Source organism: Mauremys mutica, chromosome 3, assembly GCF_020497125.1.
Source record: "Mauremys mutica isolate MM-2020 ecotype Southern chromosome 3, ASM2049712v1, whole genome shotgun sequence".
Lineage (NCBI taxonomy): Eukaryota > Metazoa > Chordata > Testudines > Geoemydidae > Mauremys > Mauremys mutica.
In genome coordinates, this window is record NC_059074.1 from 11049849 (window position 1) to 11077665 (window position 27817).

At 41.7% G+C, this 27817-nt stretch overlaps 1 protein-coding gene and 1 long non-coding RNA gene across 2 annotated transcripts in view; one reads left to right on the forward strand and one right to left on the reverse strand.

Annotated features, from left to right (window-relative positions):
• The window catches only part of XKR6 (XK related 6), a 291759-nt gene that overhangs the window by 259584 nt on the left and 4358 nt on the right, over nucleotides 1-27817 (reverse strand). The gene's annotated exons all lie outside the window — the stretch shown is intronic.
• LOC123367083 lies at nucleotides 13032-27641 on the forward strand. Its single transcript, XR_006578297.1, has 3 exons — nucleotides 13032-13202; nucleotides 18471-18557; nucleotides 27470-27641. It is a non-coding gene; the product is annotated as an uncharacterized LOC123367083 (long non-coding RNA).

The window sequence follows — 27817 nt, forward strand, 5'->3', positions numbered from 1 at the left end:
ATAATGGGCTGTGGCCCATTTGGCACCAGAAAAGAGGAATACACTCCATTAAGAAACCCATATATTTGACTCCCTACTCTTTCATTTCTAAACTTAACAAAAGAATGTTTAACTAGTTTTAAAATAATTACCTAGTGCTAAGGATTTATTGTTTCCATTTGACTTCATTTGTCTCTTTGTTTTTTGCAAAGTAGAAATAAATACTTCACTATCTCACAGGGTCATTCTGCTGATAAATCTGTTTCTGACGTGCTGGGATACTACAATAATGAGCACCACAGAAATGTCTATAATGAATACAGCGTGATTTAGGACCAGTCACAGCATAGAAATCAGACTCTCTGGAGTTCTAATCTTAGCTCTTACACAGATTCCTTCATTTGTCCTTGGCCAAGTCAACCTCTCTGTGCCTCAGTGTCCGGGACACTGGGAAGGGGGATGTGGGGATGAGTGGCAGAGGGATGAGGAAAGAAATGGAACAGGGGCACCTGTCAGTCTCCATTCTGTGTGCACCCAAATGGGGGAAGGAGCAGCTCTTGCCCCTCTGGGGTGGTTGAGTCCCCTCCCTGTCCCCCTATATGAGTGGGGATATGAGGGGCCTTGCCCCTTTGGGGTGTCTGAGCCCCTCTTGCTGTTCCCCATGTGTGTGCCAGGATCGGGGGATCCGTGCCAATCTACAGGGGTAGCCCTACTCACGTGAGCTTGATTCTGGGAAGGTCTGAGGCCCCCTTCACTGCCCCCATGTAAGCCAGGACCTGGGGAAGTCGTTCCCCTTTGGATGGGGTGTTGAGAACAGGCATACTTCATGCATATCACAGGCTATAAAGCACTCAGAAGGGGGAAAGGAACAGCTGCTGAGATAAATGAAGCAGTTCACACCTCTGAGTTATTGTTTCAGGTTTTATTCATCTCTATAGTCTGTTCTTACTGAGTGAGAACATCCCATGGAGATGAACAGGTCACTTCATGCCTTTCAGAAACTCCTATGCTACAGATGGATATGTAGTGTAATGCTTTTCCTTCATCATTTCTCTATCCCTCCTGTTTAATGCACAATGCTTTTAACTTCTCTAAAATCTGCATGTTTGCACAGATTTTCTTAAAATTTGCTACGCCTTGTGGAAGTGCAGAGTAGGGTTAGTGACCGAAATTTGGGATCACTTGAGCCAGGATATATGAAGATGTCAGCACTGCAAAAAAAAAAAAAAAAAAAAAAAAAAAGTTCTTCAAAGCTTCTATGTGCTTTTTTTGTTTTGGTTTGGTTTTTTTACTTTGCATAGAGCTAGAGATCAAACTATTCCTGTGAAGGGGGTCAAAATGGTGTCAGTTGATCAATTTTTACCTAAGGTAGTGCATAGGATTTGGGGGACCCAGACTGTGAACGGTATTTAAGAACATGTTAACTTCTTCATTTGTGGAGATGTGCAGTCTGGAAGGATTACACTACTCATGTGCCCCAGTGAAGGAAAACAGACAACAGCAAAACATGAGAGTTTCTCTGCAGCCACTTTATGGTTGCCTGGGTAGATCGAGGGAATGTTCCGATGCCACTGCCCCGGTGAATGCCCCGCTACTAACACAAGTTGCTTGCTACAAGCTGTCTGTTATATCATAGCATGTTTTTGTTCATGGGAAGGTTTATTATGAACACAGCATAATCGTCAGCAGCAGACAATCTAACCAAAATTTTTGCCATATTGGGTGGGGAGGAGCCAAGTTCGTGGCTGAAAATGGGTAATGTATGGCACAGAAACCTTACAAGTTCTGACACCTCACTGTATCTTGTAGATGGGTCACATCTTTTGGACAAGGATCAGTCTCTCTCTCCCCCAACATAAAACTTTCAATAGTTTGTAACAAAAGCCCTGTCTGATTTCTCTTGTGAGTCCTACCACAACCATTCTGAAACATGGCCAGGAACACCATTTCACCGTAAGACAGTTTCCCTTCACTTTAGTCACTGCATGGGAGTCAAGTTATAGGAACTGGAGAGTAACAGCAACAGAAACATTTATGTACCAGGGAGTGAAGACTTCAGGGGAACAAGTTCCCTACTTGTGAACGGGGCTAGGTTCAGTAGTGGGCAGGTACACATGCTACTCTTTCCTTTACACACACATGGGTACAAAACATAGATCTCATATCACAATCACAGCTCTGTCACATGTCATAGGAATCCACATATCTCACAAACACACCTCTACCAAGCAGAGCTAACAATCAGCTCCACCATTCAGTACCATTACACTCGCTTTACCTGGAGTGGATGCAGATAATAAGTGCTTAGACTGCTCTCATATCCCAGCTCGCTTCTGACAACACCATTGTAATAAAACCCACATGCACAGTACTTTCAGTAGTAACCTTCGGGCACTGGCCTCCCATCACTTCATTAACCTCAGATAAAAATCAGATGTTGAGAAAGTAGCTGAGACACCATGTAACAGCAGAATAAATTATAATCAGCTACTGCTCATAAAAACACCCCAACCATTCCTATGTAAAGGAAAAGACTTATCTTTAGGTAGCTCTTTTGTGATGGTAGATTAAAAAAGAGATATAGTTAGTATCACCATAGTTAACACTAATTTTAAGTTTTGCTCCGGTTCGCTTCATCTCTTTCTCGAGCAAATCACCATATTAAAGACCTACACACAGTGAAATTAGCTGCTCCGGCTAGGTCTTCAATTAAAAAAAGGTGTGTGTTTACAGTGAGATACTTAACACACGTTAGTTATGACAAGGTAAAATCCTAGTGGAGATGCAGAACAAGTAATTTTTACACCTCCATGTCACTAGTCAAAGTCAGTTGTTAGTAATTATCTTTAAGAACTCTTGGGAAAAGGGGTAAGGTCCCAGAGGACTAGAAAAGGGTAAACATAGTTTCGATCTTTAGAAAGGGAAACAAAGAGGTCCCAGGAAATTAAAGACCAGTCAGCCTGAATTTGATACCTGGAAATATACTGGAACAGATTATTAACCAATCAGTTTGCAATCACGCAGAAGATAATAAGGTTATAAGGAATAGCCAGCATGGACTTGTCAAGAACCAATCATACCAAACCAACCGAATTTCCTTCTTTGACAGGGTTATTGACCTAGAGGATAGAATGAAGCAGTAGACATGCAATATCTTGACTTTTGACACAAACAAACACATTGATGAACAAAATATGATGGGGAAAAATCAAGAAGGCTTTTGTAAAGGGAAATCATGCCTCACCAATCTATTAGAAGTCTTTGAGGGAGACAACAAATGTGGACAAGGCTGATTCAGTGGATGTAGTGTACTTGAACTTTCAGAAAGCCTTTGACAAGATCCCACACCAAAGTCTCTTAAGCAAAGTAAGCAATATTAGGATAAGAGGGAAGATCCTCCCATGGATAAAAGATAGGAAACAAAAGGTAGGAATACATCGTCAATTTTTACAGAGGAGAGAGGTAAATAGCAGGGTCCCCCAAGGATCTGCACTGGGCCAATGCTGCTCAGCGTATTTATAAATGATCTTGGGGAAAAAAGGGTAAACCGTGAGGTGGCAAAGTTTGGGGCGATAAAAATTTCTCAGGATAGGTAAGTCCAAAGCTGACTGTGAAGAGTTACAAAGAGATCTCACGAAATGGGGTAACTGGGCAACAAAATGGGAGATGAAATTCAATGTTGATAAATGCAAAGTAATGCACATTGAAAAACATAATCCCAACTATATAGACAAAACAATGGGGTTCTCAATTAGCTGTTACCTCTCAAGAAAAAAAAAAATCTTGGAATCATCATGGAAAGTTCTCTGAAAACATCTGTTCAATGTGCAGCAGCAGTCCAAAAACGCTAACGATGGCAGGAACCATTAGGAAAGGGATAGATAGATAGATAGATAGATAGATAGATAGATAGATAGATAGATAGATAGATAGATAGATAGATAGATAGATAGATAGATAGATAGATAGATAGATAGATAGATAGATAGATAGATAGATAGATAGATAGATAGATAGATAGATAGATAGATAGATAGATAGATAGATAGATAGATAGACAGACAGACAGACAGACAGACAGACAGACAGACAGACAGACAGACAGACAGACAGACAGACAGACAGACAGACAGACAGACAGACAGACAGACAGACAGACAGACAGACAGAAAATATCAAAATGCCACTATATAAATCCATGGTACGCCCACACCTGGAATACTGCGTGCAGCTCTGGTCACGTCTTCTCAAAAAAGATACATTAGAATTGGAAAAGGTACAGAGAAAGGCATCAAAAATGATTAGGGGTATGGAATAGCTTCCGTATGAGGAGAAATTAAAAAGACGGACTGTTCAGTTTAGAAAAAAGATGACTGGAGGGGGCGGAGGTATGCTACTGGTGTGGAGAAAGTGAACAAGGAAGTGTTATTTACCCCTTCACACAACACAAGACCCAGGGGTCACCCAATGAAATTAATAGGAAACAGGTTTAAAACAAACACAAAGTATTTCTTCACACAACACACAGTCAACTTGTGGAACTCTTGCAAGGGGATGTTGTGAAGGCCAAAAGTATAACTGGATTTCAGAAAGAATTAGGTAAATTCATGGAGAATAAGTCCATCAATGGTTATTAGCCAAGATGGTCAGGGAGGCAATCCCATGCTCTGCATGTCCCTAAACCTCTGACTGCCAGTATCTGGGACTGAACGACAGGGATGGATCACTTGATAAACTGCCCTGTTCTGTTCATTCTTTCTGAAGCATCTGGCACTGCCCATTAGTATCCTATTTTTTGACAAACTAGATGGACCATTGGTCTGACCCAATATAGCCAGTCTTATGTTCTCAATCCCACACGACACACTCATAAGCAAACTAGGGAAAAGCAGGCTACATTAAATTAGATGAGTGCACAACTGGTTGAAAGACCATACTCAAAGAGTAATTATCAATGGCTTATTGTCAAACTGGAAGGGCGTATCTAGTGAGGTCCCACAAAGGTCAGTCCTAGCTCCGGTACTATGCAATATTTTCATTAATGGACAGTGGAGAGTATGCTTATAAAATCTACAGATGAGACTGTGAGGGGTTCCCCCCTCACGTGCCACCTGGAACTGGAGTACCACTGAGCCCTCTGCCCCACCAGCCTGGGCTCCCTCTCTCACTGTGCTGCTGTGACAAGTTGCAGACCCACTCCCAGGTCCTACATTTCTACCAGCATTCACACAGGTAGGGACACACACAGCTGCAGTAACATGCAGGCTCCCTGACCATATGATTTTATGAAAATATGCTAATGAGTGTGAATATACTGTAACTGGAATATGCTTCATGCAAAAGGTCTCTTGTAAGGTATCATTACAAAGCTTATCTACTGAGTGTGGTCATCCTGTTTGTATAAATGTATCATTCTTGTATCTGAAACTAGAAATATGAAATATAACTCTGAGGCCCTATTGTAATTATGCAAAGTGCGAGCCATTAATGGTGGTTTGGAATCTTGATGGCACCCAACAACTAGGACAATTGGTTGTAAATGGCTCTGTTTACTTGCAAGCCTTCCTGTGAGTTAGGCCAGGAAGAATGAAGGCTTGGGGGGGTCTCAGAGGACATGTGACCATGTCACCTGGTACTGGAATCCATCTTAAACCTGGTGCTTTTCAATTTAGAAGGAAGGTTGGGGACCCAGAGAGTCAAAAGATTCCCGCCGTGTGCCAAAGCTATATAAGGGGGTGGAACAGAACAAAGGGGGCTGCAGTCATGAGAAATCCCCTAGCTACCACCTGAGCTGGAACAAGGGCTGTACCGGGGAAAAGACTGGGCCCAGACTAGAAAGGAGTCTAGTCTGTGAAAGAAGCTTATTGGAACATCTCTGAGGGTGAGATTTACCTGCATTCAGTTTCTTAAATGTATTAGGCTTAGACTCACAGGTTTTGTTTTGCTTGGTAACTTACTTTGTTCTGTCTGTTATTACTTGGAACCTCTTAAATCCTACTTTTTATACTTAATAAAATCACTTACTTATTAATTAACCCAGAGTAAGCAATTAATACCTGGGGGAGCAAACAACTGTGCATCTCTCTCTATCAGTGTTATAGAGGGTGGACAATTTATGAGTTTACCCTGTATAAGCTTTATACAAAGTAAAACGAATTATTTGGGGTTTGGATCCCATTGGGAGCTGGGTGTCTGGGTGCTAGAGACAGGAGCACTTCTTAAGCTGTTTTCAGTTAAGTCTGCAGCTTTGGGGGGGGGGGGCATGGTTCAGACCCTGGATCTGTGTTGGAGCAGACTGGCGTGTCTGGCTCAGCAAGGCAGGGTTCTGAAGGACCAAACTGGCAGAGAAAACGGGCTCAGAGGTCGTCTCAGCACATCAGGTGACAGTCCCAAGGGGGTCTTTGTGACCCAACCCGTCACATCCATCATTGGAGGTTTTTAAGAGCAAGTTGGACAAACACTTTCAGGGATGGTTTCCATGTACTTGGCCCTGCGCCAACACAGGGAGCTGGACTTGATGACTTCTCAAGGTCCCTTCCAGCCCTTCATTTCTATAATTAATTCTATGTCCCTATATCCCTCATCTTAGGCTCACCTCTAATAGCTTCATTAAGGTAAAAACGAACTCTTGGTGGTCTCCACTAGGATTTTACATACAGATAGCTATCTCAATGTCAAAGCACACCTATTTTCAGCATAGACACAGCCTCAGTAACACTCAGGTCTATTGACACAGCATTAATGACCACAGGTAGTAACAAGACAATCAGAAATCGCCACCATGAATCTGCGCATTAATTTAAATAGGCTGATTGTTCAGACTCTTATATTGATTGCACCAGCTTTCCATCTACTCCGTTTTATCGCCAATAGTTTTTATTAATATCTAGTTTTCTCTGAGACAACTTAACATACTAGGTTTCATCTCTAGTGTTATCCCTGTTAACAAATGTAACAAAGGCCTAAGGAACACTTGTAATTGTAATATTACAATACTTTTATAGCCTCAAAGATGATCGGTCTCCAGCCTGTGATCTCCTCAGATCCAAAAGCACAACAGGGTTGAGTCTCGTTAGTACTTGGGTGGGAGACCTTCACAGACAGCCCAACAGGTTTGGAAATTCAGGAGATAACACTCCTTTCTCTCAAAATCGCTATACCTAGTCTGCTAGGACACACTGTGCTACTGGAATTGCCACCTTTCAGATGAGATATGAAACCAGGCACCTGAACACTTCTGTTCATTAAGAATTGCTTTGCCCTCTTCTCAAGAAGAGGCAAGTTAACCCAAGATACTCAGAAACAATGTATCTTGGGCTGTGTCTACACTAGTACTTTTGTCAGTAAAACTTTTGTTGGTCAGAAGTGTGAAAAAAACAACCCCCTGACCAATATAAATTTCACAGACAGAAGCACCAGTGTGGACAGCCCTATGTTGGCGGGAGACACTCACCCCCTGTACTCCACCTGATCGAGAAGAGTAAGGGGAGTTGACGGGAGAGCGTCTGTCGATGTCACGTAGTGTGGACCCCGCGGTAAGTAGATCTAAGCTATGACGATTTCAGTTACGCTATTAGTGTAACTCAAATTGCGCAGCTGAGATCGACTTTTTCCTTTAGTGCAGACAAGGCCTAAGAGTTTGACAATAGCAAGTGTCTAGAGCTTAAGATTTCTGGAACTGCTTGGTGTTATAATGGTATTCATTATCCATTAGCAGATAATTTACAGCCCTACTGGGACGCATCTCTCAAGGATAATCAGCAGTGCATTAAGGCACTGTCTACAACTGTCACAAGAGAAATTTTCACAAGTGTAACTACCCCCCAAAATAGACATCCTGCACCAGTGTAATGCAGAACCCCTGACATCCTGTAAACTATCCAAGTAAGGCCTGGTCTACACTTAAAATTTAGATCAACGTAGCTACAGCACTTAGGGGTGTGAAAAATTCAGATGCCAGAGCACCATAGCTATACCAACCTAACCCCTGATGTAGACGCAACCTGGTTGACAGAAGAATGCTTCCATCAACCTAGTTACTGCTGCTTAGGGAGGTGATTGCCCCCAGCAACAGAAAAACCCCTTCTGTTGCTGTAGGAGTTGTTTATACTATGGTGCCATAGCAGCATAGCTGCTGTGGCACTGCTGCACCCATAATGTAGACATAGCCTAAGCTGTGCTGGTGCAAAATCTGCTTGCACCTGTATTAGGGAATTGCACCGGAACAATAATAGTGATGTAGTTACACAAGGGCAAATGCCTCTAATGTGAACAGGACCTAAAGCAAAAACAACATTGTGAAATTGTATTAAAAAGACTTTCATTTGAGAAGTCAAAGGGCCTGCTTCTCATTAACACCAAGGGCATACTATACCTCTTTGGCAGTGTAAAGAGCCTCAAACTACTTTGAGACACTTTGACACTGCTAGAACTATGTAAAGTATCTCTAGGGTATGCCCACACTAGGAAAAAAGGTGCGTTCTTGTCACATGCTAGCTGCCACATGGTAACTAACATGAGATAAATCTCAATCAAGACAAGGTAATTGTAGTTTTCACACACAAGCAGGTTAAGGGAAACACTCACTTCTATCTGCTAACATGTCAACTACAATTGACTTGACTTCGCTAGCGATATGTCTACATTACAGAGACTATACTAACGTAGCTATGCTGGCATAGCCCCGTAATGTAGATGCAGCTTCCCACCGACAGAAGGGTTTCTCTGTCAGTGTAGAAACACCACCTCCCCAAATGAAGCCCTTTCACTGACATAGCTGTATCTACAGTGGAGGTTATGCCAGCATAGTGACATTGATCAGAGGTATGTTTTTTCCCCACACTCCTAAGTAACACAACTAAGCCGATATAACTTTTCAGTGCAGACCTGGCCTATGATCTTACCTCCTGTTATTTACCATGCACTAGCTACCATGTGGTAAGAGCACACCCTTTTTTCCAAGTGAAGACAAGGCTTTTGTATAAATGAATACCAGACCCAATTACTTCAAGCCCCGCCTCTCAGATACAACAGAGACGTTACATTATTTCTTTTAAAACACACTTACTCTTTTTCAATTTATTTGGTCCTATTAAACATTTAGGTTTTCCTTTTTTTTTTTTTTTTACTATAATCTAACAGCTAAAATCCTCCGCAGGTAATGTTCTTCAACTGCAAAGTCAGTAATGCATTTTGGCGAATAACATTCCACAGTGAATAACTGAGTAGCTGCTTACAATGAAGTATCAGGCATGTGTGATAATAAAAGGGGAAAAATGGTGTACAAAGGCACTTGCCCAACCTTCCTCTTTCCTCTTCAACCCATCAACTCATTTTACTGTAGACTCAAGCTAAATTACCTCCCTCCCAACAAAAAAAAAAAAATGTTTCAAAAATAGACCTTTGGGAACTGTGAGGACCTTTAAGAATTTTCCCTTTCATATCCAAAACTAGGGGCCAAATTCTCAGCCAGCATAACCTCACTGAAATCAATAGAGTATTGCCCAGTGGAAATTTGGCCCTGCAGGTCTACACTGTCTAGATTTGAGAACAAGGCTAAATTAAATGCTCTATTACACTCTTAAAGTTATAGGTATTGTCCCACAATTTGTGGGGAAAGTATTTCTTTACCAGATGTAAATTGCATCTCCCATGAGATAGAATTCTGACTCCCTGCTTCAGTTACAGCAGAACAGTATGATGTGTACAAAGTTTAACGGTTTCAATGAACTTCCCACTTCACTTTGAATTTATAAGATCAGTGAATGAGACAGCACCAACTGATGTCTTTCTCAAAGTCTGCCCATGAGAGCAGTTCAAAATTTTAAGCCTTAAAAACTCATTCACCTATTCATACAGGAGGGGGAAAAAACAAAAATAAAATTCTTAAACACAGAATAAAGTTTGCGCAACTCTGAATACCCTCGGTGGACTAAGAAATTCCCTTTCATCTTCTGACTTTGAAGTTTTTCTTCTTACTATTCTCGTCAGAAAAAAAAAATCACTTTTACGTACCTGGGAGTACAGTGCATCTCTGTATAGTCAATGAATGTGCTATGAAAAACTCTGTACAGTAGGCACTAACAAATTAAAATATTTATATTCTATTACTGCACTACAGATTTAATGCTACGTATGTGTGATCAGCATCCGGTAGGAAGGGATCCAGGCCAATCTGAATCTAAACAGGGATGGACATGGTGAGCACGTGGGTAGGAAGCCTCCCAAGGAACAAGTCAAAATGTTGCAGAAAATGGCATGGGCTGACTCAGTAGGTTATACTCCTCCTATTGGTTAGCAACGAACCAGTGGCCCTTACATGTGGCTAGAGGGCACTGTGCTGATGGAGATGCAGTCTCTCCTAAGATCCTATGAAACTGTCCATAACAGGGGGCTCATTTACCTGGTAATCTAACTCAATTCCAGTCTGGGCACTGCAAGTAATGGAGTTAAGGTCCATATAGTGAAGCAAGCTCACCAAGGGTAATTTTGACTGAACTCTGAAATAAGGAGAGTTCTTTGAGGACGTGGGTGTTGTGTCTGTGCTTCCCTGTACGCGTCAGACAACAGTAAGCAGCATCCTGATGTGTTACCAAGAGCTGATAATGATCCAAACGAAATATATTTTCCAGGAGTCTTAAGTCCTAGGCATCAAAACAACCTATTAGCAGAAGAAAATGCCAAAACAAAGACTTGGGTTTCTTTGCTTTTAGTTTCTTGAACATTTGTAAGACATTAAAGATCAGACAAAGGTTTGTGCAATAGCTAGTTACATTAATGTCCAGTTCTTAAATGGTCCTGTCACAGCAAAGAACCACTTCTCTAATTCACTGATTAATAAATGGATTACAGGAGTACAGACATAGCCAGCCTCCATCAGAGCAACAATACTACAGAATGATGAGCAACAGAGTCCAATAGGAGAAGATAGCAAGCGGGCTCATTTAGATACCATTCCAGCTTGACCCAAAGCGATCTGATCTTATCAGATGACAGAATTCTTGAAGAAACCACAACATTAGATCATAAGCTGACAATGACGGTCTTTGCCAATTGATGCACATCAGCACTGTTAAAATGGTCTATTCAGTTGTATGGATATATAACAAAGGGAAATAACATCTACTCTGCGAAGCTGTGTAAATACCTTAGATTTACAGCAGCTTTCTACAATTCTACTTGTCCACCACGATTTCAACAGTTTCCACCTCACCATCAACCTCAGCCAATCTACACGGGAGGTCCACTTTCTAGACACCACAATGCAAATAAGCGATGGTCACGTTAACACCACCCTATACCGAAAACCCCACCGACCGCTATGCCTACCTTCATGCCTCCAGCTTCCATCCCGTACACACCACAAGATCCATTGTCTACAGCCAAGCACTGAGGTACAACCGCATCTGCTCCAACCCCTCAGACAGAGACCAACACCTACAAAATCTTCACCAAGCATTCTCAAAACTACGATACCCGCACGAGGAAATAAGGAAACAGATCAACAGAGCCAGACGTGTACCCAGAAGCCTCCTACTGCAAGACAAGCCCAAGAAAGAAACGAACAGAACTCCACTGGCCATCACATACAGTCCCCAGCTAAAACCCCTCCAACGCATCATCAGGGATCTACAACCCATCCTGGACAATGACCCCTCACTTTCACAGGCCTTAGGTGGCAGGCCAGTCCTCACCCACATACAACCCGCCAAGCTGAAGCATATTCTCACCAGTAACTACACACCGCACCATGGTAACTAACTCAGGAACCAATCCATGCAACAAACCTCGATGCCAACTCTGCCCACATATCTACACCAGCGACACCATCACAGGACCTAACCAGATTAGCCACACCATCACCGGTTCATTCACCTGCACATCCACCAATGTAATATACGCCATCATATGCCAGCAATACCCCTCTGCTATGTACATTGGCCAAACTGGATAGTCCCTATGTAAAAGGATAAATGGACACATCAGATATTAGGAATGGCAATATACAAAAACCTGTAGGAGAACACTTCAATCTCCCTGGACACACAATAGCAGATTTAAAGGTAACGATCCTGCAGCAAAAAAACTTCAGGACCAGACTTCAGAGAGAAACTGCTGAACTTCAGTTCATCTGCAAATTTGACACCATCAGCTCAAGATTAAACAAAGACTGTGAATGGCTAGCCAACTACAAAAGCAGTTTCTCCTCCCTTGGTGTTCACACCTCAACTGCTAGAAGAAGGCCTCATCCTCCTTGATTGAACTAACCTCGTTATCTCTAGCCTGATTCTTGCTTGCATATTTATACCTGCCTCTGGAAATTTCCACTACATGCATCCGATGAAGTGGGTATTCACCCACGAAAGCTCATGTTCCAATATGTCTGTCAGTCTATAAGGTGTCACAGGACTCTTTGCTGCTTTCACATAATCTGTGTATCCCTAAACATCTGATTGCCAGAAGCTAGGACTGGACGACAGGTGATGGATCACTTGATAATTTCCTTGTCTGTTAATTCCTTCTGAAACATCTGACACTGGCCACTGTCGAAGACAGGATCCTGGGCTAGATGAACCATTGGTCTGACTTAGTCTGGCCATTCTTATGTTTTAGAGACATGGCATTAAGAGGAAGGACTGGAGTCTTGATCTCCCGATAGCTTGCAACACATGGGGAATCTGGGGACATGGGGTTTTAAAGAGGTTCTTTAAGTAAGGGAAGCCACTCCACTGCCAGAAGCAAGACAGCCAGGCCACGAAGGCTGGAAGGGCTGCCTAGCCTACAGACTTGGACCAACCCAGGCCTAATAGAGGTGGTAGGCTCAGAATGGCGGAATCGCATTCAGGAGTTTGTTGTTTTCCAAAGATCTGCAATATTCTAATGCTGTTAAGAGAAAAGTCTCTTTGCTTAAGAATTTCCTTTGCTACGCCAGTTTCTTGTTTTACTGCCATGTTACGCCTGAAGCGTGCAACTAGTAAACCAGAGCTCCCACAGCTGGGGGACTCTGGAGGGGAACGTGTCTAACAACTGGGTGCTACGGAGGTTTGCGGCACTAGTTCTGGGCTCTAGGAGGCCAGATTTCAAAGTCCCACTGCCCCAAAACAGTGTCGGACATGGGGCCTGCCCCTGAGAGAATGCTTGAGAGACAAAGGTGCTAAGAGCAGTGATCTGCCACTGTGCAAGGGCTTGGAAGCACATTGGGATCCAATCACAACAGAGACAAGGTGGGTGAGGAAATATCTTTTATTACAGCAACTTCTGTTGGTGCAAGAGACAAGCTTTCAAGCTACACAGAGCTCTTCTTCAGGTCTGGGAACGGTACTAAGGCCTGGTCTACACCAAGGGTTCTCAACCTTTTTCTTTCTGAGGCCACCTCAACATGCTATAAAAATTCCGTGGCCCGTCTGTGCCACAACAACTGGCTTTCTGCCTATAAAAGCCAGGGCTGGCGTTAGGAAGTAGCAAGCAGGACAACTGCCCGGGGCTCCACACCACAGGGGGCCCTGTGAAGCTGAGTTGCTCAGGGTTCAGCTTCAGCCCTGGGCAGCAGGGCTTGGAGCCCTGGGCTTCAGCTTTCTGTCCTAGGCCCCCGCAAGTCTAATGCTGGCCCTGCTTGGCGGACCCCTGAAGCAGGCCTCAGACACCTGGTTGAGATCCACTGGTCTGCACTACAGGGTGAGGTCAATGTAAGCTGCCTTGCGTCAACTTAGCTGTGAAAGGGTCTTCACTTACATTTGGCTCCTGCTGACGTAAGTGCCTCTCAATGCCAATTTAGTAACACCACCTTCCCAGGTGGCGTCGAGTCACAGTCGACATAATCAGGTCTACACAGTGTCAGTTCAAACTTTCTGTTGCTTATGTCGACTGTTACTGGCCTTCAGAAGCCATCCCACAATGCCGCACACTGATAATACAATCGATACAAGAACTTCTGATGAGGACACGCTCCACTAATACAAGGAACCAAGTGTGCGTGCACACAAGCGATTTAATAACAGTGGTGGCTGTCTGCCGACGTAAGTTAGGTTGACGTAATTTTGTAGTGCAGACATGGCCTAAGAGTGTCAGAGCTAAATACAAGATTGAACAGATAATTTAACTTAAGTAGTTAGCATAGGACCACTCAAGGTAAAATGCCCATTCAATACCTCTGTAGTCAAAGGACTAGGGGGGCTAGTAGATTACAGATTGTGGTAACAAGCCATAAATACAGTGTCTTTATTAAGACCATGATTTCTAGCGTCTAGCAAAGTTATGAACCACAGCAGACTAGTGTCCATCCAGAGGGCGTGACAGACCAGACTGGGACAACAAGGAAGTTGAGGTTGCAAATTTCTCAGACAAAACCAACACTGAATCTATTATTTGGTACAAGTGAAAGTTCTGTCCTAAGCAAAATAATGGTGCAACTTTACCATTTGCCCGTTTTTCACGATTTAGTCCTATGAACACTACAAACACAAGCAGCCAAAAATAGGAGAAATTCAATCTGAAGGGAAATAATGAATATGGCAATTCACTGCAGTAGACATTTGAAAACACCTGGTTCGGGGACAGATGAGAGTTCAAACAAAAAACACTTTGACCTATCCCAAGAGCACTTCTGAAGAAAGCTAAAAATACCTCCCATCCCAAGACAAGAATGTGCAGAGACTCCCACAGAGGGTAATGATGAAAGAGAACAAAACAAAAAATTGGTGATGCTAAAAGAGGAGACTCAATCTTTGGATTCTTGCAGCATGCTGTAGCACTGTACCTGCTGTGGAAACAAGAATATAGACATATCGTTACAGTTAATACAAATTTAGAATCTTATTGAAATGTTGCATCTTTAAAATAAAAGTGACTGGGAGGAAAATAAATTTCTTTAAAGGTGACTGCTGTTTACATCTAATTGATATAATCCAGAGTTTAACGACAATAAAACTGTTCCTCAGAATGCAGAGTTCTAGTTTGAGTGACTAACAGATGTTTTCACTAAGGACTTAGGACAGAAAGAATATAAATGCAATGACAATGGCAGACTAATGAAGTTTAGTCTTCAATTAATTCACACGTCCAATTAATACTATCCTCAAAGGAGAGTATTACCAAGACAAAAAAATCTTTTTGTTGATCACGAGGGTCAGTTCCAGGCAAAACATCTAACTCAGACGTGCATTTTAATTCTTTATTAAGAAGTAGTAAATATCTCTATTAGAGGGTTACATTTCTTCTACAAACAACTCCTCAGTGACACAGCATGCAGGAACTTAACACTGTGAGCTGAATAAGAGTGATCACTAGTCACTGTCTTGCGCCTAATGGGTTTAGTCTGTTCAGTTTCCTGTTAAGATGGGTCATTTTTATTTAAGACTCAGCAAAAGTACAAACGGCTAGTGAATTTTCAGTGTCTCTCCAATTGTTAAGTCCCAAAATAAAATATTCCAACAAGAAAAAACACACACACGCCCAATTTTACTTGGACTTGCATCAACATTCCATTGGCAAATATGAAATTTTAGTGAACAAGAGGAAGCCTAAAACAGCAGATCCTGCAGAACTTAAACTATCATTTACATACATTTCTCAAGATTGCAAAGAAAGCTTACTGAATGTGAACCAGCTGAAGTGTAGACTCCCTGAATCTGCAGACAGCTCCAGTGTCTCTGCAGCAGCCTTTAACTTTCCCAAGCAGAAGCTAACTGAAATTGATAAGACAGATCAGTTTCACAAATGAAATCTAGAACCCCTTAGGCCAAGGGTGGGCACACTACAGTCCGCATGCCAGATCCGGCCCACTAGCCATTTTAAGCCGGACCTCGAGTTCCCACTGGGGAGCGGGGTCTAGGGCTTGTCCCACTACGGAGCTCCAGACGGGGAGAAGGATCGGGGGCCACTCCACACAGCTCCCAGAAGCAGCAGCATGGCCCCGCTCCATCTCCTATGTGTAGGGGCAGCCAGGGGGCTCCGCTTTGCACGCTGCCCCTGCCCCTGCCCCATGCACTGCCCCTGCATCTCCCATTGGCTGGGAACCACAGCCAATAGGAGCGGCAGGGGCAGCGCCTGTGGACAGGACAGTGGGAGGGAGTAAAGAGGGCTAGACTCCCTCTTAAAGAGTGTTGATCTCTAAACATCTGATGTCCCTCTCTTGTCCTTCCACTTAAATATCAGCTGTTAATTAGGTGTCTGGTAAATTTTTCTACTCCTGGACTTACAAGTCAGTGGAATAGTCAGAAATGGAACCTAGAAGTCCTGACTCCCAGCTCTAACCACTAGAGCATTAACATGGTCACATTAATTCACCCACACCACTCAGAGTTTAACACTCTTCCCAGAAACCAAAGTATATTACTGTGGAATGTAAGTGAGTTAACAAGATCTGCATGTTCAAAATTAAAATTTAATCATTAATTTCAAGTGAAGTGTGAACACAGCAGGAAAAAAAACCCACTAATGAGGCCCCAAATTTGGAACAAGCCATAGCCACAAGATCATTTTTATAAATGAAATTATTAAAGCCCAATGCAGTAAAAATAAGACTAAAAACATTCTGTGCATAAATCATCATCAAGTATCAATTTAGGTGGTGTTTTGAACAATACCAATTGAGGGACTGGTTGAATAAGTGGCAGGTTATCAAGACTGAGAACCAATATTGGAACAAAACGTTTAATCCGATTTTTGGCACTGTTAAGCCTTTGCAGACCTTCCTGCAAAGTCCAAGATATGAACTATTATCAGCAAGGACTGAGTGATAAACTAATTCCCCCAAGGGTTCATTTGTGAGCATAGTCCCATTGAAGTCAGAGTTCTGATATAGCCCAAAATGTTTGCATTTAACACCGAGATTTTCACACTGAATGACTATCACACATCAATCATAATTTTAGAAAAACTATGACGTCTTAATTGTTAGTTTATATGTACCTGTTAATTGATAATTAAATTGCAAACGTATGATTACTTTTAATCTGTAATAGCTGATAGTTTTAAACTCCCGACATACTAAATACATGATGTGATGATATTACCTGGAGCCTTTTGGATGGAATCAATAACTGTTAAAGAAGGATCATATCAGCTACTGTCAGGTATCCGTTGTTTTCTTAATATTTCAAACACAAACTAATTCTTATATACTGATAAAGGAGTAAAATGAAGTGGTCTCATACTGACACTGATATAAAATAAGAGATTAAATACAGAACACATTTACCTAATCTCCCTGAAGTCCCACTGAGCATCCGGAATTTTTTTTCCCATAGTATAGTTTTTACTTGAATGTTTTATTATTCAAGACCTAAACAATGTGATTTAAAAGTAAAAAAACTGTGTGTTCAAAGACCTAATCTAAAAAGGCTAGGAACAGAGCTGATATTGAACAGTACCTACAAATCAAGAGGATCATCTTTTGGCAACTGTGGTATCCTGCTGGAAGCATAATACACCGATGATGTATTATGTGCAGTATAATCACACATTGTCACAGCATCAGAGCACCAGCAAGTGCTCTACCTCCTTCTACGTGTGATCAGCGAGGCGGATGTGCTTGGGGATTCACTTTTACCTTGATAATGTACCTGAATTTCAAATGGAGATGGGCCCAGCCAGAAAACCGGATCCAATTCTCCCTCAAACTTCAGGGAGGTTCAAATCTGGATCTAAAGTTTGTGGCTCAAGTCCATCTCTAATTAACATGTAGCTAAAAAAATAAAATTCACAGATAGCGGAGGTTAAAAAAAATAAGTGCTGCCATCTGGACTTTTATGTCTAAACAGTAAAGTTATGAAACAAGTTTATTTCCCAATAGCAATTTGTCAGTTTCTCTCTCCACCAAACCCTCTGCGCCCCTGTGTTCCATCCTCTTTCTACTGCTATCCTTTCCCTTCCCTCAGTTGTCTTCTGTAGAGGAGGGAAGAATCTAGTGTTATGACATCTAGGTGAACAGCAGCAATTTTCCACCAGCATGACCAGGAAAGTAGTACTGTGCAGAAGCTGAGGCACATTTGTGCTGAAAGGAGGGTTTTATGGGTGAGGGGAGGATATACAGAAAGAGGTCTTTTTCTTGAAATCACACACTGAACTTAACGCCCCGTACACACAAAGTTTACATAGTTCAGCCAACAAAAGGACTAGTGGTCGAGACTGGTGCAATTTTGACACACACACGAGCCTTAAGAAATAAATTCTGTTCCAAATATTTTTTTATTTTATTTTTTTGGTAAAGAATAAGCTAAGGAGGGGAATGGCAAGGCTATACATCTATTTTGTCAGCACTGAGCAAAGATGACAGACTGCAATAAGCCACATTGGCAAGCATATGTCAACAGACATTAAACAAACACTGTTCTTAAAACTAGAGAAAATTAAATCAAAACTGGGGCAAAAATGTTTTCCTCACCAGACTTTGAAAGCTATCTTGGGGTCAGATCCTCAGCTGATGTAAACAAAATAGAGTTACATCTGCTGAGTATCTGGCACTAGGACTTTTCTCTGGCATGTCTTAATAGGTGGTAACCTCAGTATGAAATTCCTCGAGGGATGGTCTATTGTTCAAGAGAGTAGCTTGCACGGAAGGAGAATGACAAGACTAGACAGTGAGTCAAAGATTTCAGTTTCATTTGTGAGAAGAATACATTTGATTTTTCTGGGCTAAGAGGCTGAAATCCTTCTTTTGGCATCAAAAATATACATTCACATTATTACCCTACTTGAGTGTCAAGAACAGGCTGAAATAAGATTGAATTGCCAAGAAAAAAACATGTCCTTCCCAGAAAACAATGTTATAAGTAATCCATTGTGTCCTCTTTCAATAAAAGGCATTTGCAGATGTGATACAGAATCAAAGCAAAAAAAAACCAACCACCCATGATCCTAATATCTACTGATCTAATGCACATCATCAGTGAACACTCTTCCAAAGCAATAAGTATACTAATGCTTCTTTCCTCTCAAACTCACTCTTGGTTGTTTTCTAAAAAATATGAAGGAAGGAAGAATTGTTCCCCTCAACACAGGAAACACCAAGAAAAGAAAGATTAGAACAATTTCTTGCTGCTGACCGAAGTTAGTCCACTAGCATGACAACATGCTAGTGACTTTACACTGCAAGTGAAGCAAGTTCTCATCTTTCCTTGCTTAGAATACGACTTGTGTTGTAAGGCTCCCCTGGGAGAAGGGCGGATCAATTTCTGTTGTCAGTGCTTTGTGCTGCTCCAAATTATTTCCATTTATAATTATTAATAAATGAATTACAGTGTTGTGCCTTCAATCAGCAGTCACACACCACCAACACTAGATGAAAAGACAACTGTATGAGATAAGCAGTTTATTGAATCAGAAGTCCAATGGTTCTCAACCTTTTTTCATTTGTGGACCCCTACAAAATTTCAAGACCCCTTTAGAAATCAAACAGTCTTCAGATCCCAAAGGGTCTGCAGACCACAGGCTGAGAACCACTGGACTAGAAGACAGTTACCGGACAGCATAGCATCCAGTCGCTGGTGTGTGTATGAAATAAATATCAGTAAAATTCTCTTTAAATCAGAGATTCAATACAGAGAATATACAAAGCAATTATATTAATTTGTCAAAAAAATTTCTATTTGATGCTTGAGCTGAAAATATGAACTTACATTTTAAAAGCTTTCATTTTACGTTACTGAAAATGGTTATTTCCAAAACCCAATAATAAATATCCAATAATACAATTATCAATTAAACTTACCCTCTCATCCCACTCCCTACCCTACTCCCTCTCCTTTCACCGTTGTAATAATGAACTACCTATCTACAGAACCATTCTGGGCCAAACCCTTAGTGGGTGTAAAAGGCATACCTCTACTGACTTCAACTGACCTATGTCAACGTACATCAGCTGAGGATCTAGCCCTTTAACTTTTTCACGGGTGCCTGTCCAACTGCCAAGTACAGCAAAACACAATACCGAACTTTTGCTTCCAAAAAATTAAGACAGAGTCTCCTTAAAGATGTGAATTAAATTAATTTACAACAGACCTTGGGAGAAAGTAGTTGCAACTCTATAACTCCTCACCTTTACCAAGCTCTGTTCAAGCAAGACTTAGCATGTCCTTTTGTTATCGTCATCCCCAAACTAAGTCTACGTGGCAGAAGTCACTGATCTTGTCTGCCTGCCCTGAACATGGCCTGGGGGTATAAAAAAATAGCTGCAGCTCTTGATGACAAGCCCTGCATGGATAATAAATTAATTAAAAAGATACCTGACAAAATCATGTCAGGTCCACACACAGGGACTCAAAGCATTCAATCCGCAGCACAGCATTCCCCTCTACGCCAGATGGTAAACTAAGACAGCCCAGTGATGAAGGCAGCACAGTTAAAATGAGCAGAGAAATGTTCATTGTCCACCACTTTCCAAAGCAGTTATACTGGGGAAGCCCTTCTAGCAATAAGGAAATGAACTGCATGTCCAATAAAAAAGTACATTTACACTGCTCACCAAAAAGAGGAAACAAATATTCCTGCAGCTTTATGAATGTTAGTAGTTACACAGGTGTGTTTTAAAAGGGAAAGAGTAAAATCAAAATATTCAGTTAGAAAGAATTAGTGTAATTGCAGGTTCCATTTTATCCCTCCATTCAAACCATAAAGGGCCTCAGATTACTGCAGAGTTACGATACAGAGCTTCGTGCTGCTTAATGCTTTTATACAAATCCAGGAAGTTCATTAAATTTTGGTTTGAGTGAGGGTCTCTCCTATGCCCTGCTGATTTCATAAATGCTCCTTAAAATAGGGCTGGTTATCAAACTGAATTTTCTTTCTCCAGGGGGTGAGGTATGCAGAGGCTGGGCCAGATTCCAATTTAGGCACACATATACACCTCTATCCTGATATAATGGGACCCAATATAACACAAATTCGGATATAACATGGTAAAGCAGTGCTTCAGAGCGGGGGGGGGAAGATGCGCGCTCCAGCAGATCCAAGCAAGTTCGATATAACGCGGTTTCACCTATAATACGGTAAGATTTTTTGGCTCCCAAGGACAGCGTTATATCAGGGTAGAGGTGTATATGTGTACTTTACTTATGCATGCAAATCAGGTATGTGTGTATAAATTAGGTACATGCAACTATATGGTCATAATTGGGTATGCCTAAATTTGAAAGTCTGACCTTTGATCTCTGGAATTATTTATTTAGGTTAGTCAGTAAGGAAAAAGGAAGAGCAGGTCCAATTTCTGCTCCCTAAACACCAGATAAAATCCTCTTGCAAAGGAATATAAAAATATATCTTTATTAAAATTACACAGCACTAATCAGAAAATGCTGTGTGACCTTGGGCAAGTGAATCAAGTCAGTGGTGGAGCTGGGAAAGAGCACTGAATTCCTGACTCCCAGTCCTGTGCTCTAACCAACAGTCTACATTTCCTTCCCTTAATGATACTATGAGCCATTGTTCTCTGAGTATAACCAAATTCCTCCCTGGAAATATGATCCTTATTTATGGGATCCCGCCATCCTGCCAATTGCCTTAATCTCGTTTCCATATCTTGGACTCTTAGTATTTTTAATGGACGCTTACAATTCTGTTGTAAATATTGGCAAAACTAACTGCAATATTCTCTGGCATTCAAGATTCAAGGGGTTTTTTTAGTCATGTTTTTAAACTACTTTCTCCTTATTTTTGGAACACCTCCCACTACTCATTTTGCACCAGACTGTTCATATTTTTTAAATGCCTTCTGCTTACAACACTTTTTACTTCAACAGTATCAGCCTCTGTTGCTCTTTTCCCTGGCTCTGACATAACTGGGATAAATTCCAATCCCAATCTCAAACCATTCCTGAGATGTTTTACTGCTGAGTGCGGTATGGCAGGCAAAATGCATTTCCAGCACTACCACAAGTTTCTTCATAGATGCAGTGAGGAACCAGTTGCAAAACAGTTAAAATATTCCTCCACTTCCTACCAGCATGGAAGGACCAGAGAGAGCCACAGGGTAGGCGTTTTCCCATACAATGTAATTCTATAAATTCATTTAGGGCAGGGGTTCTCAACCTTTTTCTTTCTGAGCCCCTCCCCCCAATATGCATAAAAACTCCACCTGTGCCACAATAACTGGTTTTCTGAATATAAAAGCCAGGGCCAGTGTCAAGGGGTAGCAACCAGGACAACTGCCTTGGGCCCCATGCGCTCTACTGAAGCTACATTGCTCAGGCTTTGGCTTCATAGAATATCAGGGTTGGAAGGGACCTCAGGAGGTATCTAGTCCAACCTCCTGCTCAAAGCAGGACCAATCCCCAGATTTTTACCCCAGTTCCCCCCTCAAGGATTGAACTCACAACCCTGGGTTTAGCAGGCCAATGCTCAAACCACTGAGCTCTCCCTCCCCCCAGGGGGTGGGGTTAAGGGCCCTGGGCTTCAGCCCTATGCCATGGGGTTTCGGCTTTCTACCCTGGGCCCCAGCGAGTCTAATGCTGGCCCTGCTTGGCGGCCCCCCTGAAAGCTGCTTGCGGCCCTCCACGGGGCCCAGACCCCTGATTGAGAATTGCTGATTTAGGACATTTGTCACTCCCAAACCTTTTGAGATGCACACAGGATTCACTAATGTGTATCAATTATGAAGGGGGACTCAAAATGCCAACCACTATACATACATACGTGCACACAGACTCCCTGTCCCCAAGAGCTTACCTAGAATTCTAAGTCACACCCATTCCCACCGTCTCTGAGCACCTTACATGTGGTTTTAAAAAGTACAAAATATCTCAGCCTCAGTCTTTTTCTCTGTCCCACACATGGCAGGAAATTTCAACTTCCCACCTCTAGCTAACCCAAGACCTCTCTCCCCTTTAACTCCAGAGAAAGCTGCTAAATGATTTGGCTTTAGATAGTTGTAAATGCCACCTTTCATCATTCAGGTGGGAGAGCAAACAGGCTGACTCTTCTAAAGTTGACCCCACTATTGCACTATGGGGAAAAAATTGACCAATTCCTCTGGCTCCCGTACCAGTTCAGCTGAATTGGTAGGAGCAGCCGCCTAGACAAGATGCTGGCAGGCAGCCCTGTTTTCACCAGCATTTTGATTAGATTTGCTTTTCTGCAGGTTTAGCTAAAAGGGTGGTAAAGATAGTTTCAGGGTCCTTGTCTACCCTGCAGCTCCTCATGGTTTTAATACTGGTTCTGGTGAACTGGTAGGAATTCTTATGGTAAATTTCAGCAGTGTAGAAATGGTCTGAGAGAAGACACTTGTAGAGTGGCAGGAAGGACTTTTTTAGTGGATGGGTCACTAGACTGGGATTCAGGAGACGTAGCTTTAATTCCGGACAGCCACATATGTCCTGGGGGTCATTTGGGCAATGGACTTAAATCTACCCAGTGTCTCAGTTCCCCATCAGTAACAGAGGATGTCACTCTACTCAGAGGTGGTAGGAATGTGAAGTCCATTAATGATTGTGAAGCACTCAGATACTACTGCACTGAGAACTATACAAGTACCTAGACAAGCCATGCTGAAACACATAATCCACACATGTGCTCCATCTAACACCCCCCCCCCCAAAATCCTAGGTATTCGATGAGCCCAGTCCCAGAAGCACTACAACCAAGCCAGTCTCCAGGAAAGAGGACCCTAGGAAAGCTAATATTCAAATAGTGGCCATGAGAAAACGCAGATGGGAAATGCAAGTCACAGGGGCAAATTTGCACTTGACACGTGAAAGTCAATCACACAAATCAGTTCAGCATTTTACCTGTCCATCCTGGAATCTCATCATACATGATTGTTAGCAGACTGCATTGAATAGTGATAGAAGGTGGGTAAGGCAATACTTTTTATTGGATCAAGTTCTGTTAGTAAGACAAGATTTTGAGCTTACACAGAGGTCTTCTTCAGGTCTGGAAAACATACTCAGGGAATAGAGATGACAACCTAAATGCGGACAGGTGACTAATTTGTAAAGTATCTAAATCCTCAGACTAGGGTTTGAGCCATCAACCCTAACACAGAATGTGTGTGAACACAATTACAGAGGAAGGAAAGTCTTATGGTTCACGCACTAGACTGGAACTCAGGAGATTTGGGTTTTCATAGATTCAAGGACTGGAAGGGACCTCGAGAGGTCATCGAGTCCAGTCCCCTGCCCTCATGGCAGGACCAAATACTGTCTAGACCATCCCTGATAGACATTTATCTAACCTACTCTTAAATATCTCCAGAGATGGAGATTCCACAACCTCTCTAGGCAATTTATTCCAGTGTTTAACCACCCTGACAGTTAGGAACTTTTTCCTAATGTCCAACCTAAACCTCCCTTGCTGCAGTTTAAGCCCATTGCTTCTTGTTCTATCCTTAGAGGCTAAGATCAACAAGTTTTCTCCCTCGTCCTTATGACACCCTTTTAGATACCTGAAAACTGCTATCATGTCCCCTCTCAGTCTTCTCTTTTCCAAACTAAACAAACCCAATTCTTTCAGCCTTCCTTCATAGGTCATGTTCTCTAGACACGCAGCAGCCAGACCCTTTTTGTAGGATTTGAATATTTACTTCCACTGGCGAGCACTAACTCACACTGACTTCAGTAAGAGTAATGGGTTCAAAATCTGGCCCTCCATCTCTCTGTGCCTCATTTCCCGCTCTGTTAAAAAGGAGGGAGACGCTATTAATACTTCCTTTCTGTCTAGTTTGTAAATTGTTTGAGCAGAATCTGTCTTTTACTATATGTATGTCTAGATCTTGGTGTTCCGATCTGATTTAGGGCCCCACAGCACTATGTAATACCAACAATCATATACACATTGCTACTAAAACAAGGAATACAGCATCGGTGTATATATATACACACACACTTGATCAGTTCAAGTATATGCATATTGTAAATGTAGTGCACAGGTAGTAGCCACACTGATTTTATTAAGAGGCTCCATTTTGGATTCCTGCGCAGGTCTTCCTCCTCAATAACACCTTTTTCCTTCTAAAACTCTATCTGAAAACTATTCAATTGTGCATATGAACGCCTTGTTCCCATTTGTGTACATTTTATTTGAAGAGAACAAGACTTTTTTAAAAAAAAAAAAAACACTGCTTCTGGAACTATTTGTTCTAAGGTTTCCCCAACGGCTTAAACCTCAGAAATCTTAGTTAATAACGAGCTACGCTTTAGCGTAACCATCTGTCTTCCAAGCCTTCTACCACAATCGCCTGCTGGCAACCTTGGCTGATGGCTACTGAACTGAGTAGATATTTCAATGGATCCATCAAAGAATATGCAATCAAGGGGAATTTTAGATTTATCAATACCACTTTCACAGAGAACCAAAATCTTCAGTCCATTTTAACAGGCTAGGAAGGCCCGAAATCTAATTTTCCCCCTCCTCCATTTCTAGTCCTTGCTCCAATGCTTGAAAAAGTTTGTTGGTCTTGAAAAAAAATCAGTATTAACCTTGAAAACTATTTTCTATTCATGGAAGATCACTAGACAGTGGATCAAAAAAAGTCACTATTCTCCACAAGCTCCTTTCTCTCACCTTCCCCTTTAATTCAAGCATGATTTTTGCTTCTCTCTCTCTCTCTCTCTCATGAGCTGTTAGATAAATACTTTACACCAGCTGAAAGCTTTCAGATGGAAGACAGTGGCTGCTAAAAATCAAGTCAGGATTCAAGGGAAATAAAGCAAGCATTTAAGGAGAGAGAAAATAAGGTATTTGAGGGATTCAGATTTCTCCATACTATACCTCCACCATCTTGCCCAGTACAAGGCTCTGTCCCACACATGACAGGAAATGCTTCTGTTTTGTCTTTTCTTTACGATGGGTTCAAGACAACACCACCACCACACCACTTCTTTTGAACAAGGTCTCTCACCTCCCCCACCCCACCCCCAACACACACTAGTGTTTTTCCACATATGCAAATTACATTGCTGCCAAAGAGATGTTATATGATTGTATGGGAGGGGAGTTAGTCCAGAACACACGGCAAAGGTGCAGTCCACCCTTTGATAAGGCTAGGGAAAACTCTTCTCTCCAAAGGCTAGAATATCATCAGATCCGCTTCAACATCTGTGATTTGACCCCCCTCTAGTGGGTAACCCACAACAAGGCAGTAAGCCTCACTACCAGTTAACAGCCAATGCAGAGTCTCCTTTTGCTCAGGTGATTAGTTCCCTTTAAAAGCTCAGATGTCCTCTATTATAGGCATCAATGCCTTTTGTGCTGTTTAATCAACGTGAATGATGTCTGCAGACAGATTCCTTAAGGTGAGAGATCCCATACTATGCATTAGAGGTAGGTGTTCATAATTCTCTTCTGTAGAATCATTTCACACAGAGGTCCTTTTCAATGGAAGAGGGGAATTTCTCTCTGCAATATCTGGTTTTATGTGCAACTTGACTTGTCACAGCATTGTCATTTACCCCAGTGCTTCTTCCCTCTGTCGGGCATTTTCAGAGCCTGACAGAACTCTATGCTACAGCCAGGGTTTCACAGCTTATCCTAAAGAGGAAGAACTCAGCTGCCAGACAAGCTAACCAGAAAAGTAGCAAAATATGTAAGTCTGCCAGAAAAGACAGCAAATGTGCAGAAAATGTCTAGAAATCTGAGTACTCAAGACAGAAGAATCAGACAAGATTCATGGATGGGTACTTCCAGCTACCCGGTCGTTTGACAGATAGGTATCTTCCCATCTTAAACAACCCAGACATGGTCTAAAAGCCCAGGAGTAGCAGACATAATTTAGAAACACTTCTAATCCACTGTATCCTGAATATAGCGAGTGTTTAAGTCACACTACTAATTCTAGAGCAAAATTCTCTAATGTAACTAAAACAATCCTCATTTATCATGCACACATTAACAGCAAATATTCCATTTAAACCAACTGTTGAAGCATAAACTTAGCTCCTTGATAGATTAGTTTGATAACCTATGCAAATAATATTTATCTTTCCATATCCCACACAACCTTCTGCAAAACATGAGAGTTTCCCACATTTGGTATATCAACTAGTGAAGAAAACAGTCAAGTCTTTACCGCGATTGTGGGATTACATAACACATGTAGAACATAAATTTTTAATGTCAAGGGAAAGAGGACCACAAGGTTTTCTTACAGTCCAGTTTTCTTCATAACATGTACATTTATTGTTCTTGTTTTAAAAACTTATTTGAATGCATTACATGTAAGGTAACATTTCTGAGAATTTCTGTGAGATACAATGGAATAGGATTTTCAACTGATCAGCTTTCATTTTAGACCTGTCAGTCTCAGGTTACTCTTATTCCATTGGACTTTACTGGTATATTCCTAGATCTAACCTAATAGTATAGTGCTACATGAAGTTTCACAGTTTACACACTAAACCGTGTACATTTTAAGGAATGCAATCATGACCCACTAACCTACTTGCAACAGTGATTAGAAAGAGGTACAGATACAAAAATAATATTGTTGAGCACTTTTAATACAGCTAATTAGCCAAGATGCTAAATATTTCAAGTCAAAATGTCTATTCCTTAATTTACACAGATGAATGACTTCAGTGGAAGCAACAACCCTGGGAAGCTTTAAAGGCAACCCTGCATAACCCTGCATCCAGTCTATTTCAAGTAACACCACAGCACTGCAACATTCTTCCTCAATGAACATCCCTTCTGCAGTTTTGTAGTGCTGAAGCACAAAAGAGCATAATATGCATGACTGGCATCCTTTACTTCAACAGTTTGGCTGAAATGTTCTAGTCTTCAAGATTACCTAAGAAATTAAGATGAAAAGTAAAAACTGTAGACTGTTAAAATAAGGTAGAAATAGCTACATGAGCACATTTGTAATGATACGAGCTTAAAACCATATTGCTCATGCAATGATTGGGACAAT